Genomic DNA, 5,571 nt, shown 5'->3' on the forward strand with positions numbered 1-5,571 from the left:
CTTATTCCTGTTACTTCTGATACCATCTCTGTGAAACAATTTCTTAAATTTAAAATTACTGTGTAATACAAGTTCTCACCAAAGTCCTCTGTTCTCTATTACTTCATCTCCTAAGAGAAGAGAAATCTAGTTTAGGAAAAAGGCAATGTGAGCATTTAGATCTATATATAAGAGATCCAGAAATGTGTAAGAAAGCTGCCTTTGGTTGGAAACACACAGATACCTCCACTGACATAACTAAAGTGGTGGATCATGTAAATCCACGAAGAAAGAGGACACATATGTTGGAAAGTAATGAATTCTGAGGTCATCTTCATATACATCTTCATCTAATGGATGAGAATTCAATGACTTCAAGGTAATTGAGCCTGTGTCATCGGAGTCTCAAAATCTGAACTGACAACGCGAAGCATGTTTTTTACTGAGAACGTAAGATGAATGATTGCGTAGAATGTTTTTTCTGGTTCACACTTTCACTCAGACTGTGGCACAAATAAACAACAATTCCATTCAAGTCCATCTGCACCCATGAAACAGCAAAGCTACAAAAAGCTACAGAATTTTTTTTTTTATGTTCCTGACATTTATTATTTTTCAGTAAGCAGAAGGGCTAGTGGCTATTTGCTATTAAAACAGTTTCAATAGACAAATTCCTACATATTGACTAAAAAGCTCACTTTTTGGATGCAGGTGAACTGCTGTCTGTGAAAACTGACCAGTCTAGATCCAAGCCACTCTGAGATTCAACACAAGCTTTGCTTCCCCTTCAAGGTGGAGTCCAGAGTCTGTCTTGACAAATAGGAACACATACTCTCTTCATTTGTATTTCCAAACCTTTACATAAAGTCTTGCCAGAAAGTCTTCTGGTTCTCTCCACTCAATTTGCCGTTTCTGCCTCCAGTTCTGCTTCCCCGGTGGCTCAGTGGTAAGGAATCCGCCTGCAATACAGGAGCCATAGGAGACTCAGGTATGATCCCTGGGTCAGGAAGATCCCCTGGAGAAGGAAATGGCAACCCACTCCAGTATTCTTGCCTACAGAATCCCATGGACCAAGGGAGCCTGGTGGGCTACAGTCCATGGCATCGCAGAGTTGGACATGACTGAAGTGACTCAGCACATGCTTCCGATTTAGCATACTCTCTTTCCCCACCTCTGTTCCTCTCTGAATTTTATTTATGTTTCAAGGTTTGGCTCAGGTCACGTCTCTTTGGGGTTTCTCCAGCAACTTATCCTCCAACCAATCACCTCAATCTTTCAAATGCTGCAACACTGAGACAACAACATGGATTATCCCTGCTTTTCTTTTTTTTTTTTTTAAGTCTTTATTGATTTTTTTTACAATATTGCTTCTGTTTTATGTTTTTATTTTTGGCTACTAGGGCATGTGGGATCTTAGCTCTCCAACCAGGGATGGAACCCAGCCCCCTGCATTAGAGGGTGAAATCCTAATCACTGGAGTGCCAGGAAAGTTCCTTGCCCTGTTTTTCATCACTAAGTATTTGTGTTTTATTCAGAGTGAGCACAATACCTGCATTTCATTATCAGACAGGTACTCCTGCCACACTTAGTAGTTGTCTGACCCTGAGCAAAGTACGCCTCATTTCCTGTTCTATAGAACACCACCCTCACAGAGTCACAGTGAAGACATAAAAATCATGGTTTGTTCACAGTCAACTATTATCATTATTACTGGTGCCTAATGCAGATGCCTGGCTCACTTGCATAGTCAGTGGCCTCATGATGCACAATGATACCCCTGACTGTGGTGACCTTGGTTTCTAACATCTAGTCTAACATATGAACTTTCTGTAACCTTCTCAAAGCTTAGAGTGAAAAAACATATTTCCATAGATACATAACACTCACATTTATATATAACTAACCCATATATAATACATCTCCCTACATTCCAAAATTAAATAATTAAAATGAAATCCAAGTCCTCAAACAAAATGAAACTGGCTAACTGGTGAGGACTCTGGGCGCATCCCTTTGGTATTTCTCTGAGCCTACTGAAAATGCCACCTGGGCAGGAGGTTTTATCATTCAACTTGTCTATCACCTGGAGATTTGGCATGCAGATCTTTAATTGTTCAGATCTGGCTGTATTTGTAGGCAGCCTTGGAGATGTGTATACAGGGGTAGAGGTCTCTGTCCAAATCACATTCCTCACTTGCCTGTGGAGATGACATACACAGTCAGAGAGTTACTGCTCTGAGATAAGGCTGCGGACATCTCTATTAGAGAGGAACCTACCTGTGGTCCTGTTATGGACTCAGTCTTGCCTCTTCAAAATTCACAGGTTATAGTACTTAATCCCCAGTACGGCTGTATTGGAAGTGAGAGCTTTAGGGAGACAACTAAGGTTAAATGAGGTCATAAGAGCCAGGCCCTAATCCAATATGACTGGTGTCCTTATAAGAGGAGACAGACACCAGGGATGCCTGTGCACAGAGAAATTTTAGCCATGTAAAGATACTACAAGAAGGTGACCTTCTGCAAGTTAAAGGGAGAACCCCCAGGATAAGTCCACCCTGCCAGCACCTTAATCTTGGACTTTCAGCCTCCAGAACTATGGGAAAACAAATTTCTTTTGTTTAAGTCACCCAGTTTAAAGTATTATATATACTTATGGCAGCCCTAGCTGACTGACAGAGTTGCAGATCCCACAAATGATAAATTCTCCATATTTTAACAGTAGTGTCCTCAAATAGACCAGTGAGTGAGACCCCTGACCATCATAAAGGAGAGCAGAAGATAGACCTGGAACCCAAAACAGGCCAGCGGGGGTGGAAGAAGGTGTACTGAGGGTAGGTAGAGAAGAACAGTCCAGCATACAGAGGGTTGCCATGGGAAGACAACCCATGGGGGACAGGATTCTGAAGTGGGCAGCCCTGTGTAGCTCCTACTTGGAAATACTAGGGGACTTCTATAATGAGCAGGTCAAAGAGGGTAGGACAAGATACCCACTTCCCTTCCAGTCAACCCTGACAGGGGCAACGTGGTACCAAGATATTAGAACCCCACTGTGCTGCTTCCCCTTCACTGTGGCTCTTGCCTTGCAAAGCTCTCATTATCAAAGCCTGATTTCCAGGAACTGATTCTGATCTCATTCAATGGATACACTTAAGCTGCACATTTGAAGTGATTAACTCTGTTGACTGGAAGTGTTATAATATCAAATCAGTGGGCTGTCTCAGCACACTCTAAGCCACTTCTCTACAGTTCCTCAACATGTTTAAGAAAAATACAGACAGCAATCAGATGATGAGGTCAGGGCTTGAACAGGCCAAGAACTACAGGGTATAGGGTTCAGGGATTTTAAAACTATTTTCACTATGCATTTCCAAGTACATCTAAACAGCACTCAATACCTCTACTACAGAACAGTTAAATGGCTCTGGTCTGGGAGTCCAGAGACCTGAGTTCAAGGCATATCTTTGCAGATAACTTCTAAATTAATGGGTTTTTTTTCAGCACTGTAAGTCACCAAGAGTGTAGGAGAGTCCCCTTTTCTCCATATCCTCCCCAGCATCTATCGTTTGTAGACTTTAATGATGGCCATTCTGACTAGCGTAAGGTGATACCTCATCGTAGTTTTGATTTGCAAAGTGAAGTGAAGTCGCTCAGTCATGTCTGACTCTTTGCGACCCCATGGACTGTAGCCTACCAGGCTCCTCTGTCCATGGAATTTTCCAGGCAAGAACACTGGAGTGGGTTGCCATTTCCTTCTCCAGGGGATCTTCCCAACCCAGGGATCGAACCCAGGTCTTCTGCATTGTAGGCAGACGCTTTACCATCTGAGCCACCAGGGAAGTCACAGTTCTCTAATAATTAGTGATGTTGAGTATCTTTTCATGTGCTTTTTCACATGGGTCTCCAGTCTTGAAGATCCATGTTTCTTTAAGAATCAAGTATGAGGATTTAACATGGTGAGATACACAGAGAGGCCAGGATCTGGAAATCTGTATTCCAATCCCTGAACTTCCTTACTAGCTCTGTGGCCTGTGGCATCTGGCCCCCTTTCCTGTCTAGGCCTCAGTTTCTTTGTCTTTAAATAATGCAGATAAACTTTCCCATCTGTAAATTCCTTTCGGTTCCAGAGTTCTGCAATGCCACAGGGGAAAAAATGTTGGGGGCGAAACCAGATTTTGTATGTGTGTGTGTGTGTGTGTATACACACACAGACACTCCCTCAGTTCTGCAAGTGGTAAGTGGTGATGCAGGGTGTTCACTAAAATCATATGATCATTCTGGATTGATCTGTTTGACTACATGCAGCAGTCACTCATTGCTACAGCATCTCTACCCACACATAATATAATGGTAACCGACAAAATGTGTGACATTAGGTTAATAGTGAAAATATACATGTGGAGTGGAGGAAAGCCCACTCAGACGGGTAGTTGGAGGAGGGAGACTTTGTGCATGCAAATAAAAAAATCTACCCTATTCACCCCTCTGGCTGCACTGAAATCCTGGGTACTGTGTCACGCTGAGAACTCACCACACAACGGGCTGCATTCACTGCTTTGGCAGGAGGATACAATGCCTATCCTGAAATCCGGTCAACCTGACACAGCATCCGCCACAGATTAAATAAAAATTTACCAGGTAAAAGCCAACTATGATAAACTCTCCAACAAACAAGAAGATTTGGAAAAGTATATTAAAATTTAAAAAAATTGCCTAGCCAAAACAAGGCAGCCATTGAAGTTTACCAAGTGGCTCCTTTAATTAAGGACCGTCTCCTTAAATTACACTCATTTCTCTTACCCCTTTCAGGACAATCCAGGGTGAATAATATGTTTGTTTCTGGCTGAAGAGGTGCCAAGTTGAGAGGTAGTTTTGGGTTAATAAAACTGATCCGAGCTATCAACCAGAAATCTTGTCTACTTTTAGAGACCAAGAGAAGCTGGTTTACCCTTGATTTCCAAGTATGAGAGGACAACCTAATTTACAATTTTAAAGAGTATGTAAGAAAAGTGAGAAATAAGAGTAAATTATATTTAACAGGCAACCCAATCAAAAAATGGGCAGAAGATCTAAACAGACATTTCTCCAAAGACATACAGAAGGCCAAAAAGCACATGAAAAGATGCTCAACATCACTAATTATTAGAGAAGTGCAAAGCAAAACAGCAATGAGGTATCTCACCTTACACAGTCAGAATGGCCATCATCAAAAAGTCTACAAACAATAAATGCTGGAGAGGGTGTGGAGAAAAAGGAGCCCTGCTACACTGCTGGTAGGAATATAAGTTGGTACAGCCACTATGGAGGTTCCTTAAACTAAAAATAGAGTTACAACTCTTGGACATATATCCAGAAAAGATGAAAATTCTAATTCAAAAAGATAAATGCACCCTAATGTTCAGAGCAGCACTATTTACAGTAGCCAAGACATGGGAACAGCCTAAATCCATTGACACATGCATGGATAAAGATCTGGTACATATATACAAAGGAATAGTACTCAGTCATAAAAATGAAATAATGCCATTTGCAGCACCATGGATGAACCTAGAGAGTATCATACTAAATGAAGTCAGACAAAGACATATCATATGA

At 41.6% G+C, this 5,571-nt stretch overlaps 1 non-coding gene across 1 annotated transcript; it reads right to left on the minus strand.

The window, feature by feature from the left end:
• Positions 1-3,743: 3,743 nt before the first annotated feature.
• Positions 3,744-3,815, minus strand: TRNAC-ACA (transfer RNA cysteine (anticodon ACA)). Its single transcript has one exon. It is a non-coding gene; the product is annotated as a tRNA-Cys (tRNA).
• Between the last annotated feature and the right edge of the window lie 1,756 nt (positions 3,816-5,571).

Source organism: Bos mutus, chromosome 15 (genome assembly GCF_027580195.1).
Source record: "Bos mutus isolate GX-2022 chromosome 15, NWIPB_WYAK_1.1, whole genome shotgun sequence".
Classification (NCBI taxonomy): domain Eukaryota; kingdom Metazoa; phylum Chordata; class Mammalia; order Artiodactyla; family Bovidae; genus Bos; species Bos mutus.